Below are 15,123 nucleotides of genomic sequence, written 5' to 3'. Positions count from 1 at the left end.
ATTAGAGAAATGTAAGTCAAAATTACAATGAGATATCATCTCATCCCAGTTAAAACAGCCTATACCCAAAAGACAGGCAACACCAAGCGCTAGCAAGGATGTGGAGAAAGAGGAATTCTTGCACACTGTTGGTGGGAATGCAATTTAGTACAACCACTATGGAGAACAGTTTGGAGGTTCCTCAAAAAACTAAAAATTGAGCTATCATATTATCCAGCAATCCCACTGCAGGCTATATAACAAAAAGAAAAAAAAATCAGTATGTCGAAGAGATATCTGCACTCCTATGTTTGTTGCCACACTGTTCACAACAGCCAAAATTTGGAAACAATCTGTTTCCATCAACAGATGAATGAATAAAGAAAATGTAGTACATAAACACAATGGAGTACTCCTGTCCTTTGCAATAGTACTCACAATACACAATAGTACTCCTGTCCTTTGCAACAACATGGATGGAACTGGAGATCATTATGTTAAGTGAAATAAACCAGGCACAGAAAGACAAACATTGCATTTTCTCACTTATTTGTGGACTCTAAGGATGGAAACAATTGAACTTATGGAGACAGAGAGTAGAAAGGTGATTACCAGGGACTGGAAATGCACTGAGGCGGTAGGTGGGAGGCGGTGATAGTTAATGGGTAAAAAATAAAATAGAAAGAATGAATAAGACTGGCTGGGCACAGTGGCTCATGCTCTAATCCCAGCACTTTGGGAGGCCAAGGCAGGCAGATCACCTGAGGTCAGGAGTTCGAGACCAGCCTGGCCAACATGGTGAAAACCCGTCTCTACTAAAAATACAAAAATGAGCTGGGCATAGTGGCATGCGCCTGTAATCCTAGCTACTCAGGAGGCTGAACCTGGGAGGCAGAGGTTATGGTGAGCCGATATGGTGCCATTGCACTCCAGCCTCAGTGACAAGAGCAAAACTAAAAAAGAAAAAAAAAAAAACAATGAATGAATAAGACCTACTCTTTGATAGCACAACAGGGTGACTACAGTCAATAATAATTTAATTGTACATTTTAAAATAACTAAAAGAGTATAATAGGACTCTTTGTAACACAAAAGATAAATGCTTGAGGAAATGGATACCCCATTCTCCATGATATGATTCTTATACATTGCATGCCTGTATCAAAACATCTAATATGCCTCATAAACACATGCACCTACTATGTACCCACAAAAATTAAAAATTAAAAAATAATTATAAGGGACACTACCATTATATACAGCAAATTAATACGAGGAGCATAATAACAAAAATAGTTCAGTGAATTCTATGAAGATTTGTTTTACCTAATCAATAAGTTGCAATCATCTGCTTATAATTCTCAAATAACACATTAAGGCATCCCTAAAACTTAAAAAAAAAAAATCAGAAGGATAAAACATTGTACTTACCAATTTCTCTTTGTATTTGTAAGAAATAAAGTCTGACCACACTATAAATGTGCTCTTTAGATTTGAAAGCTTATAGAAAGCAACCAAAAGTATTCTTTCCTGTTAGATGAAGTAAATTAAATTATTTTAAATCCAAAATACAAAAAAAGTCATAAAAGTAGCTTTATGTATTTGATGCTTTAAAATTAAGTTAGCCCCATGACACACAATTTACCTATATAACAAACCTGCACATGTACCCCTGAACCTAAAATAAAAGTTAAAATAATTAAAAAGGTAAAATTAAGTTAGACTTTTTATATTTATTATTTTGCCAGTAAATAATCTTGTCACATAATTAAAGTTATCCACATGTACATACATATTTAAAAATTTCAAAATTTGTCTTTATAATATGAAGCCATCTGAGTTGAATCTTAGATGAATTTTATAATCCAAATTTTAAAAATATACTCTTCTAAATAAAAACATTTTTGCTTAAAACCATTTCTGTGGAATATCCATGCAAAAACAACAACAAAAAAATTTTTAATTTTAAGGAGATTTGCCAGATTATAAGTGACTGTGGAAGAGATTCATAAGTCAAAAGTATTTGGAAGACAGTGGTTTATAAAGTTGATGTCCAGAGTTCCACAGACCCCACCAAAACTGCAGGCCGCGGTCTGAAAGCCCCTTAACAACAAAAACAATTGGCACCACTGTGGAGATTAAGAATAGGAAATGTGGAATCAGACAGAGTTGGGTTCTAATTAAACTACCTACGCTTTAAATTCTTCTAAATGTATAAAATGGCCAGGCGCGGTGGTTCATGCCTATAATCCCAGCACTTTGGGAGGTCAAGATGGGAGGTCCTGCTTGAGCCCACGAGTTTGAGACCAGCCTGGGCAACATGACAAAACCCAGTCTCTATGAAAAATAAATAATAAAAATAATAATAATAACAATTAACCAGGCACAGTAGCATGTGCCTGTAGTCCCAGCTGCTTGGAAGGCCAAAGAGGGAGGGTTGCTTGAGCCAGGGAGGTGGAGGTTATAGTGAACTCAGATCATACCACTGCACTCCAGCCTGGGTGAGAGAGCGAGATCCTGTCTCAGAAAAGAATAAGTAGATAAATAAATAAATGTATAAAATGAAGAGAATAGTGCCTCCTTCTCAAGATTGCTATGCCAATTAAGTCAGGTAACAAATGGAAGTGACTAGCACAGCGATTAGGCATATGGTCAGCATTCAATAAATTACAGAGGTAATATGTATAACATTTACAGATGTAAATATGTAACACCAGGAGAAGAAATGCACTAACTTGAATTCTCACTAAGCTCTAAGTAACTGATATCAGCAACTTTACTGAGAAGAGAGGAAGACAGAAAAGCAAAAGAGAAAGATTACTGATAAGAAGGAAGAGGCACAAACATTGAAAACAAAATAGACAAAAAACATACTTTTGCCTAACATGTGGACAAAATAGCTACAAATATCACAAATACGCTTGTCTCCCTCTAAACCTGCGAGCACCTGGGGACATGACAACAGATAAGCAACAACTTTCAGGAAGTTGCTGCCATGTATATTTAATATTAACTAAATATAATCACAGAACCGTGGGATGATGCAGTTAAAGGGACCCAAGAGAGGACCTAAGCAGCTCCAACATTTTGCAAAACACACAATAAAGAACCTAGGTGATCTGTCCAAGGTCATACTCAATTAGAGACAGAGGCAAAACTTGAATCAGAATTTCTAGTTCAGAGCTCTTTCTTGTTTGCAAAAAATAGCCTTTGTGTGTATGTGACAGGAAAGGAGAGGCGGTGGGACAGCCTCTGGGGCATACAAGGCAAGGTTTCCAACACTGCACTTGGCTAGCAATAAGATTGAAGATTGACAAGTCAGCAAGGCTTTTTTCCCTAGGGACAGATAACATGCCGCATTCTTCCTCCTAGAAGAGGCAGTTGGAGTAAAACATCCCTGCTGTCAAAATGACCACTGTTTTCAAATTCATTTCCCACCTACCCTTCAGAATGGAAATGAGCCCAGATCCCTCCCTCAGAATAGTTAAGCACAGAATCATCACTCAAATGGAGCAAGCAGCTTGCAGAATGGCTGCAATGAGTTGCTTCCCCAGTAAATAGATTGAACATTATTGCTGTACTTCATACCCTCAATGGAACTCCGTCTCATGAATGGAATGGTATATTATAACTGGCATAAAATAGGCCACCACTTTAGTTACAACACAGGATTATCCAAATAAACAAGCATTAATCATGCACATTATGTAGAGCATAATGCTTCAGAGAGCTTCTGCAAACAGCTCCAAATGAACTCGACCAAATTATACCATCTGACAGCTGTTCCGTGACCTGTGGGAAATGAGTTGGTGGTCTCAGTCCAGTTCCTAGTGGACAGGTGTCCGAAGCACAAAAACTATTCTCACAATTGGGCCTAATTAGCAACCTGGTTGTTGCAGCCGCAATAAAACCTGGAGCCCATGTCACCGCCATGCTGTTGGAGGCTTGTCTTGCCATCAGGTGGCCATGAGCCCAAGGCTTAGTACAGAAACACTCACAATGGCGCCTGCACAAAATGTCGTTGCTTCAGGAGAAACAGGGAACTGTATCCAGAACTGGCTCTCTGTCTCCCACCTGACTCCCCTAAGCCCGACTACAAAGACATCAGAGATACAAATAGAGAGTTCTGGTTACTATTTTAATCCATGGAAGGAACATGCCTGTAACACTTAAAATGTTATGAACACCCACTTTTCATAAGAAAAATACACTCATCTATAAGAACAACAACAACGAAAACAGATTCCCCTGGATGCCAAATCATTTTCAAAATGTCTCCTTTTACCTCTTTGCCCTAACCGAAAGTTGACAACTGCTTCTGAGAACATTGCCTCTCCTGTAGCCCTCCCAAGAGCGGTTATTTTCTCCAAAGCTCTACATACCTCACTAACAGATAGAAGTATTATTGTAACAGAAAACAGTATTATTGTTCCTAAATGTCACTTCTAGGCTCTTCCTTCCCTGCCCTTGCAAACTCCTTGTTCTCTGACACTCAAAGCATTCAGCTCTGCACCTATCAACCTTCCATTCAACCCTTTTGTTCAGGAAAAAAAAAAAATGTTAACTCATGGCTTACAGTCTTCTTCCCTTATTCTCTTTCTGATATCATCAGTGGTGATTTCAACACCCACTTGGCAAACCATAAACATTCTGGCCTCTAAGTTTCTTATCTTCCTCATCCTAATGATCTTTTTTTCCCCAATACCACAGCCACCCACTCTAATGACTGTACTGCAGACATTGTCATTACCAGAAACTGTGCACTTCAAAAAATCTTAATACAAATACTACTCCCTTGGACTACAGCCAGTCATTCCAAGATCACTTTGTCACAGCTCTCCTCTTTACAACTCTTCTGCCACATGCAGACCAATCACTTGGCCTACAGCTTTCTCACTGTTCATTGACCCCCGCCCCCCACCCCACCTTCTCATCTCTCACCTTTCTTGGTCTCTTGCCTCTCTTCGTCCTTTCATCTAAATTAACATTAATTCCTGTCAATTTTTTCTCCAAATCATATTCACTTATTTATTAGTCACCATTTATCCCCAGTTGGTGCCTTAGCAGTATAAATTCAATCATATTTCCTGAATGAGTGAAGCATTAGAAGTAAATGCTGGAGGCCAGGCATGGTGGCTTATGCCTATAATCCCAGCACTTTGGGAGGCCAAGGCAGGTGGATCAACTGAGGTCGGGAGTTTGAGACTAGCCTGGCCAACATGGCAAAACCCCATCTCTACTAAATATAGAAAAAAATTAGCCGGGCGTGGTGGCAGACACCCATAATCTCAGGTACTTGGGAGGCTGAGACAAGAGAATCACTTGAAACCGGGAGGCAGAGGTTGCAGTGAGTGAAGATCTTGCCACTGCACTCCAGCCTGGGTGACAGAGCGAGACTCCACCTCAGAAAAAAAAGAAAGAAAGAAAGAAAAAAGAAGTAAACGCTGGAGAGTTTCACTATTGCTTAGACTATAGAAACACAAGAGAATGTCACTTCTACACTAACAGTGTGGAAAAAATTGATAATCTACAAAAACATAACTTTTGTTTATCCCAACAAGGGATCAGAGGTTGCAATTAAAGCAAACTGAATTCTAAAGAAGAACAAATCCCAACAAAGAGAAACAGAACACATAAATAATTTTACTTTTGGCAGAGCATAGGAGAGAACTGCCACATAAATTGGTAAGAAGTCAGCAAAGGCCTGGCAAGGTGGCTCACTCCTGTAATCCCAACATTTTGGGAGGCCCAGGCAGGTGGATTGCTTAAGCTCAGGACTTCAAGACCAGCTTGGGTAACACAGCAAAACCCCATCTCTGCAAAAAATACAAAAATTAGCTGAGTGTGGTGGTGTGTTCCTGTAGTCTCAGCTACTCAGGAGTCTGAGGTGAGAGGGTGGTTTGGGACTAGGAGGCAGAGGTTGCTGTTAACCAAGATCATGCCAATGCACTCCAGCCTGGGTGATAGAGCCACTGTCTCAAGAAGAAAAAAAAAAGAATTTAGCTAGAATCTTAATTCATAAAGGCCAAGTGTGGGTTAGCATGACAGTGTGGCATAGCTAGGAGGTCCAGACCCAGGATGGGAGGGAGAAAGGTTACATTTATTGATAAGATTTTTTCATAGACTTCTACCAGGTGCTGATAAGAAAACTTGAGGGCAGAATAGAAAACTGGAGACCTCCCTGCTTAGTGATGCAGGTGTACAGGAGCTGATTGTCAGGAAATTCTCTTCGACCTAGGGCCAACCAGAGATACAAGGCAGAGAAAGTCAACTTATTAGATTCAAAAGTCTAGCTTTCAACAAAAAAATCATAATACATACATAGAAACAGAAAAGTATGGCCCATTTAAAGGAAAATAATACATCAATATAAAGTATCTTTTAAAGACCTAATGGAAGATTTCCTAGACAAAGACTTTAAAATAACTAAACCACTGTCTTAAAGATACTCAGAGAACTAAAGGAAGATATGAAGGAGAGTCAAGAAAATAATGAATGAACAAAATGGAAATATCCATAAAGAAATAGAAAAGCTAAAAATAAACCAAAAATATCTGGAATTGAAAAGTACAATAACTAAAATTAAAAATTTACTGGAGATATTCAAAGGCAGGTTTGAACAAGCAGAAGAAAGAATCCATGAACTTAAAGGTGTGACAAAGGAAGTTATCAAGTCTGAGAAAGAGAAAGAAAAAAATATGGGCGAAAGGTGAACAGAGCCTAAGGGACCTGTGAGATGCCAGCAAGCAAACCAACATACACACTGTGGGAGTTTCAGAAGGAGAAAAAAATGGGACAGCAAGATTATTTGAAGGAATAATAGCTGAAAATGTCCCAAGTTTGATGAAAGTCATGAATATAAACATCTCTGAAGATCAATAAACTCCAAGTAAAATCAACTAAAAACCAAAAAAAACCCCTACCAATACACATTGTAATCAAGCTTTTTAAAGGCAAAGATAAAGAGAAAATAAATCCTGAAAAGAAAAAAAGAGAAATAACTCATCATATACCAGGGATCCTCAATAAAATAATCAGAAAATTTCTCATAAGGAAAAGCTGAAGGAGTTTATTACCCTAGACATTCCCTGAAAAAGGTTACTATACAGTAACTAAAAGTAACTCAAACCTGTATGAAAAAATAAAGATTGAATAAAGATAAATACTTGGGCAATTATAAAAGCTAATATTACTGTCGCAATGGTTTGTAAAATATTTTGTTTTCTACATAATTTAAGAAAATAATGCATTTAAATTAATTATCAGTTTATGTTTTGGGGCACGCAATGTATAAAGATGTAATTCTGTAACATCAACAACTAAAAGAGGTGGGGGTGCTGCTGTAAAAGAACAGAGTTTTTGTATGTTATGGAAGTTAAGTTAATATAAATTCCAATTCGTGTTGTAACTTTAGGGTATAAATGTACTCTCCATGGTAATCACAAATAAAATAACTATAGAATATACACAAAAAATGAGAAAGGAATTTAAACATTTCACTACCAAGAAAAGTCAACTAAACACAAAAGAAGACTGTAATGCAGAAACAGGAATTTTTAGAAGCTAGATAATGAATAGCAAAATGACAAAAGTAAGCCCCTCCTTTTCAGTAGTCACTTTAGGTGTAAATAGCTTAAACTCTCTAATCAAAAGGCAGAGATTGGCAGAATGGATAAAAACACATGATTCAACTAAATGCTATCTACAAGACTCAGTTTAGCTTCAAAGACAAACAGATTGAAAGTGAAAGAATGAAAATAGACATTCTATGCAAATAGTAATTAAAAGAAAGCACTGGTGACTATACTGATATATAAAATAGATATTATTATTATTATTATTATTATTGTACTTTAAGTCCTAGGGTACATGTGCACAACGTGCAGGTTTGATACATATGTATACACATGCCATGTTGGTTTGCTGCACCCATCAACTCATCATTTACATTAGGTATTTCTCCTAATGCTATCTCTCCCCGCACCACCAACCCCCCGACAGGCCCTGGTGTGTGATGTTCCCCACCCTGTGTCCAAGTGATCTCATTGTTCAATTCCCACTTATGAGTGAGAACATGCAGTGTTTGGTTTTCTGTCCTTGTGATAGTTTGCTGAGAATGATGGTTTCCAGCTTCATCATGTGCCTGCAAAGGACATGAACTCATCTTTTTTATGGCTGCACATTATTTCATGGTGTATATGTGCCACATTTTCTTAATCCAGTCTATCATTGATGGACATTTGTGTTGGTTCCAAGTCTTTGCTATTGTGAATAGTGCTGCAATAAACATACATGTGTATGTGTCTTTATAGTAGAATGATTTATAATCCTTTGGGTATATACCCAGTAATGTGATTGCTGGGTCAAATGTTATTTCTAGTTCTGGATCCTTGAGGAAGTGCCACACTGTCTTCCACAATGGCTGAACTAATTTACACTCCCACCAACAGTGTAAAAGCATTCCTATTTCTCTACATCCTCTCCAGCATCTGTTGTTTCCTGACTTTTTAATGATTGCCATTCTAGCTGGCGTGAGATGGTATCTCATTGTGGTTTTGATTTGCATTTCTCTGATGACCAGTGATGATGAGCATTTTTTCACGTGTCTGTTGGTGGCATCGGTGTCTTCTTTTAAGAGGTGTCTGTTCATATCTTTTTACCACTTTTTGATGGGGTTGTTTGTTTTTTTTTTCTTGTAAATTTGTTTGAGTTCTTTGTAGATTCTGGATATTAGCCCTTTGTCAGATGGGAAGATTGCAAAAATTTTCTTCCATTCTGTAGGTTGCCTGTCCACTCTGATGGTAGTTTCTTTTGCTGTGCAGAAGCTCTTTAGTTTAATTAGATCCCATTTGTCTATTGTGGCTTTTGTTGTCATTGCTTTTGGTGTTTTTGTCATGAAGTCCTTGCCCGTGCCTATGTCCTGAATACTATTGCCCAGGTTTTCTTCTAGAGTTTTTATGGTTTTAGGTCTAACATTTAAGTCTTTAATCCATCTTGAATTAATTTTTGTATAAGGTGTAAGGAAGGGATCCATTTTCAGCTTTCTACTTACGGCTAGCCAGTTTTCCCAACACCATTTATTAAATAGGTAATCCTTTCCCCATTGTGTGTTTTTGTCAGATTTGTCAAAGAGCAGATGGTTGTAGATGTGTGGTGTTATTTCTGAGGCCTCTGTTCTGTTCCATTATATATCTATCTCTCTGTTTTGGTACCAGTAACCAAAACCATGCTGTTTTGGTTACTGTAGCCTTGTAGTATAGTTTGAAGTCAGGTAGTGTGATGCCTCCAGCTTTGTTCTTTTTGCTTAGAATTGTCTTGGCAGTGTGGGCTCTTTTTGGTTCCACGTGAACTTTAAAGCAGTTTTTTTCCAATTCTGTGAAGAAAGTCATTGAAATTACTTTGGGCAATATGGCCATTTTCACGATATTGATTCTTCCTATTCATGAGCATGCAATATTCTTCCATTCATTTGTATCCTCTTTTATTTCGCCGAGCAGTGGTTTGTAGTTCTCCTTGAAGAAGTCCTTCACATCCCTTGTAAGTTAGATTCCTAGGTATTTTATTCTCTTTGTAGCAATTGTGAATGGGAGTTCACCCATGATTTGGCTCTCTGTTTGTCTGTTACTGGTGTATAGGAATGCTTGTGATTTTTGCACATTGATTTTGTATCCTGAGACTTTGCTGAAATTGCTTATCAGCCTAAGGAGATTTGGGGCTGAGATGATGGGGTTTTCTAAATATACAATCATGTCATCTGCAAACAGGGACAATTTGACTTCCTCTTTTCTTAACTGAATACCCTTTATTTCTTTCTCTTGCCTGATTGCCCTGGCCAGAACTTCCAACACTATGTTGAATAGGAGTGGTGAAAGAGGGCATCCCTGTCTTGTGCCAGTTTTCAAAAGAAATGCATCCAGTTTTTGCCCATTCAGTATGATATCTGCTGTGGGTTTGTCATAAATAGCTCTTATTATTTTGAGATACATTCCATCATTACCTAGTTTATTGACAGCCTTTAGCATGAAGGGCTGTTGAATTTTGTTGAAGGCCTTTTCTGCATCTACTGAGATAATCATGTGGTTTTCGTCATTGGTTCTGTTTATGTGGAATTACATTTATTGATTTGCATGTGTTGAACCAGCCTTGCATCCCAGGGATGAAGCCCACTTGATCCTGGTGGATAAGCTTTTTGATGTGCTGCTTGATTTGGTTTGCCAGTATTTTATTGAGGATTTTTGCATCAATGTTCATGAGGGATATTGGTCTAAAATAAGTGTTTTTTGTTGTGTCTCTGCCAGGCTTTGGTATCAGGATAATGTTGGCCTCATAAAATGAGTTATGGAGGATTCCCTCTTTTTCTATTGATTGGAATAGTTTCAGAAGGAATGGTACCAGCTCCTTTTTGTACCTCTGGTAGAATTTGGCTGTGAATCCATCCGATCCTGGACTTTTTTGATTGACAGGCTATTAATTATTACCTCAATTTCAGAGCCTGTTATTGGTCTCTTCAGAGATTCAACTTCTTCCTGGTTTAGTCTTGGAAGGGTGTATGTGTACAGGAATTTATCCATTTCTTCTAGATTTTCTAGTTTATTTGCACAGAGGTGTTTATAGTATTCTCTGATGGTAGTTTGTATTTCTGAGATCAATGGTGATACCCCTTTTATCATTTTTTATTGCATCTATTTGATTCTTCTCTCTTTTCTTTTTTATTAGGCTTGCTAGTGGTCTATCAATTTTGTTGACCTTTTCAAAAAACCAACTCCTAGATTCATTGATTTTTTTGAAGGGTTTTTTGTGTCTCTATCTCTTCCAGTTCTGCTTTGATCTTAGTTATTTCTTGCCTTCTGCTACTTTTGAATTTGTTGGCTCTTGCTTCTCTAGTTCTTTTAATTGTGATGTTAGTGTGTCGATTTTAAATCTTTCCTGCTTTCTCTTGTGGGCATTTAGTGCTATAAATTTCCCTCTACACACTGCTTTAGCTGTGTCCCAGAGATTCTAGTATGCTGTGTCTTTGTTCTCATTGGTTTCAAAGAACATCTTTATTTCTGCCTTCATTTCATTAATTACCCAGGAGTGATTCATGAGCAAGTTGTTCAGTTTCCATGTAGTTGTGTGGTTTTGAGTGAGTTTCTTAATCCTGAGTTCTAATTTGATTGCACTGTGGTCTGAGAGACGGTTTCTTGTGATTTCTGTTCTTTTACATTTGCCGAAGAGTGCTTTACTTCCAATTATGTGGTCAATTTTAGAATAAGTGCTGTGTGGTGCTGAGAAGAATGTGTATTCTGTTGATTTGGGGTAGAGAGTTCTGTAGGTTTCTATTAGGTCAGCTTGGTGCAGAGCTGAGTTGAGGTCCTAGATATCCTTGTTAACCTTCTGTCTCGTTGATCTAATATTGACAGTGGGATGTTAAAGTCCCCATTATTATTGTGTGGGAGTCTAAGTCTCTTTGTAGGTCTCTAAGAACTTGCTTTATGAATCTGGGTGCTTCTGTGTGGGGTGCATATATATTTAGGATAGTTAGCTCTTCTTGTTGAATTGATCCCTTTACCATTATGTAATGGCCTTCTTTGTCTCTTTTGATCTTTGTTGGTTTAAAGTCTGTTTTATCAGATACTAGGATTACAATCCCTGCTTTTTTTGTTGTTTGTTTGTTTGTTTGTTTTTTATTTTTGTTTTTGTTTTGCTTTCCATTTGCTTGGTAGATCTTCCTCCATCCTTTTATTTTGAGCCTATGTGTGTCTTTGCACGTGAGATGGGTCTCCTGAATACAGCATACTGATGGGTCTTGACTTTTTATCCAATTTACCAGTCTGTGTCTTTTAATTGGGGCATTTAGCCTATTTACATTTAAGGTCAATATTGTTATGTGTGAATTTGATCCTGTCATTATGATATTCACTGGTTATTTTGCCTGTTAATTGATGCAGTTTCTTCATAGCATCAATGGTCTTTACAATTTGGTCTCTTTTTGCAGTGGCTGGTACTGGTTGTTTCTTTCCATATTTAGCTCTTCCTTCAGGAGCTCTTGTAAGGCAGGCCTGGTGGTGACAAAATCTCTTAGCATTTGCTTGTCTATAAAGGGTTTTATTTCTCCTTCACTTATGAAGCTTAGTTTGGCTGGATACAAAATTCTGGGTTGAAAATTCTTTTCTTTAAGAATGTTGACTATTGGCTCCCACTCTCTTCTGGCTTGTAGAGTTTCTGCCAAGAGATCCGCTGTTAGTCTGATGGGCTTCCCTTTGTGGGTAACTCGACCTTTCTCTTTGGCTGCCCTTAACACTTTTGCCCTCATTTCAATCTTGGTGAATCTGACAATTATGTGTCTTGGGGTTGCTCTTCTCGAGGAGTATCTTTGTGGTGTTCTCTGTATTTCCTGAATTTGAATGTTGGCCTGCCTTGCTAGGTTGGGGAACTTCTCCTGGATAATACCCTAAAGAGTGTTTTCCAACTTGGTTCCATTCTCCCCATCACTTTCAGGTACACCAGTCAAACGTAGATTTGTTCTTTTCACATAGTCCCATATTTCTTGGAGGCTTTGTTCATTTCTTTTTACTCATTTTTCTCTAACCTTGTCTTCTTGCTTTATTTCATTAATTTGGTCTTCAATCACTGATACCCTTTCTTCCACTTGATCGAATTGGCTATTGAAGCTTGTGCATGTGTCATGAAGTTCTCATGCTATGGTTTTCAGCTCCATCAGGTCATTTAATGTCATCTCCACACTGTTTATTCTCTTTAGCCATTCATCTAATCTTTTTCAAGGTTTTTAGCTTCCTTGCAATGGGTTTGTACATCCTCCTTTAGCTCAGAGAAGTTTGTTATTACAAACTTCGCCTGGGTGAGGCGACACTCTGCCCTGCTTCAGCTCTCCCTCTGTGGGCTGCACTCACTGTCCAACCAGTCCCAATGAGATGAACCAGGTACCTCAGTTGGAAATGCAGAAATCACCTGTCTTCTGCATCAATCATGCTGGAAGCTGCAGACTGGAGCTGTTCCTATTTGGCCATCTTGGAATGCCCCTCCTACCCACTTCACAAAATAGACTTTAAATCAAAAAAGATTACAAGAAGCAAAGAAGGATATTACATATTAATAAAAGTTTTGATACAGCAAGAAGATGTAATAATTATGCATCTACTGACAAACCATCCAAATATATGAAACAAAATCTGACAGAATTGAAGACAGAAATAGTTCCATGATAATAATTGGAGACTTTAGTATTCTACTCATAATAATGGATAGAACAAACAGATGGAATATAAGCAAGTAAACAGAGGACATAACACAATAAATCAACTATATCTAACAGACATATAGAAAACATTCTTCCAAACAACAATAGCATACACTTTCTTCTCAAGAGAACATGGGACATTTTCCAGGTTAGGCCACCAATTGACTCTCAATAGATTTAAAAAGATAGATGATATAAAAAGTATCTCCTCTAATCATAATGGGATGAAATTAGAAATCAGTAACACAAGTAAAACTAGAAATTTTACAAATGTGTGGAAATTAAACAACACAGTCTTAAACAACAAATAGATGAAAGAAGAAATCAAAGGGCAAATTAGAAAACACTTAGATACTACTGAAAACAAAGATGCAACATGCCAAAACTTATAAGACTCAGTGAAAGCAGTGATAAGGGAGACATTTATAGTTCTAAATGCTTACATGTCTGAAAAGACCTCAAATCAACAACCTAACTTTACAACTTAAAGTACTAGAGAAAGAACAAACTAAACCCAAAGCTAGCAGAGGGAAGGAAATAATAAAGATTAGAGAAAAGATAAATTAAATAGAGAATAGAAAAAAAATAGAGAAAAATCAATAAAACCAAAATTTGGTTCTTTGAAAAGATCAACAAAACTGACAAACCTTAAGCTAGATGGACTAGAGAAAGAGAGAAGACTCACATTACTAAAATCAAAAATGAAAGAAGAGACATTATTACCAAATCTACAAAAATAGAAAGTATTTTAAGATAATACTATAAGTGCATGCCAACAAATTTGGTAACTTAAATGAAACGAACAAATTCCTAAAAACAAAACATACCAAGACTAAATTACAAATAAATAGAAAATCTGAATAGACTTGTAATTAGAGAGGTCATTGAATCAGTAATCAAAATCTGCCAACAAAGGAAAGCCCAGGACCTGAAGACTTGACTGGTAAATTCTATCAAACATTTGAAAAAGAACTAATAGGAGTCTTTCTCAAACGTTTCAAAAAAAAAAAAAACTGAAGTTGAGGGAACACTTTCTAACTCATTCTTTGAGGTTGGCATTACCCTAATAAGCCAAACAAAGCCCCAAAATGGAGTTTCTCTCTTGTTGCCCAGGCTGGAGTGCATTGGCCTGATCTCGGCTCACGGCAAACTCTGCCTCCCGGGCGATTCTCCGGCCTCAGCCTCCTGAGTAGCTGGGATTACAGGCATGTGCCACCACACCAGGCTAATTTTGTATTTTTAGTAGAGACGGGGTTTCTCCATGTTGATCAGGCTGGTCTTGAATTCCCGACCTCAGGTGATCCGCCCTCCTCGGCCTCCCAAAGTGCTGGGATTATAGACATGAGTCACCACACCCATCCTAGTTTATACTTTTTATTTTTTGTCTTAAAAATGTCATATTGGTAAAGGAAAGCTATAAAAAAATTATATTGTAATTCCATGATCCACATATATGGATTTTCTTCATTATTTGCTTTTTCTTACTTGTTACTGTAGTGTTTATATAATTTTATGTTCTGCTTTTAAAAAAATAAATTCATATCTAATTGTAAAAAAAGAAAGAAAATAACACTATAGGCTAATATTTTTATGAGTATTGATGCAAAAAATCCTCAAAAACTACTTGCAAGCTGAATTCAGCAGCATATTCAAAGGATTAGACATGATAACCAAGTGGGATTTATTCCTGGAATGCAATGGTTCAACACCCAAAGAAAGGATCAGTATAATACACAACAAAAACAAAATGAAGAAAAACAACACACAACTATCTCAATTGATGCAGAAAAAGCATTTGACAAAAATTCAACATCCTTTTATAAAAACAACATTCAACAAACTAAGAATAGAAGGTAATGCCTAGGCAACACAGTGAGACCTTGTCTCTACTAAAGAACATTTTA

Source organism: Papio anubis, chromosome 6 (assembly GCF_008728515.1).
Source record: "Papio anubis isolate 15944 chromosome 6, Panubis1.0, whole genome shotgun sequence".
Classification (NCBI taxonomy): Eukaryota; Metazoa; Chordata; class Mammalia; order Primates; family Cercopithecidae; genus Papio; species Papio anubis.
This window is presented reverse-complemented; position numbering follows the sequence as displayed.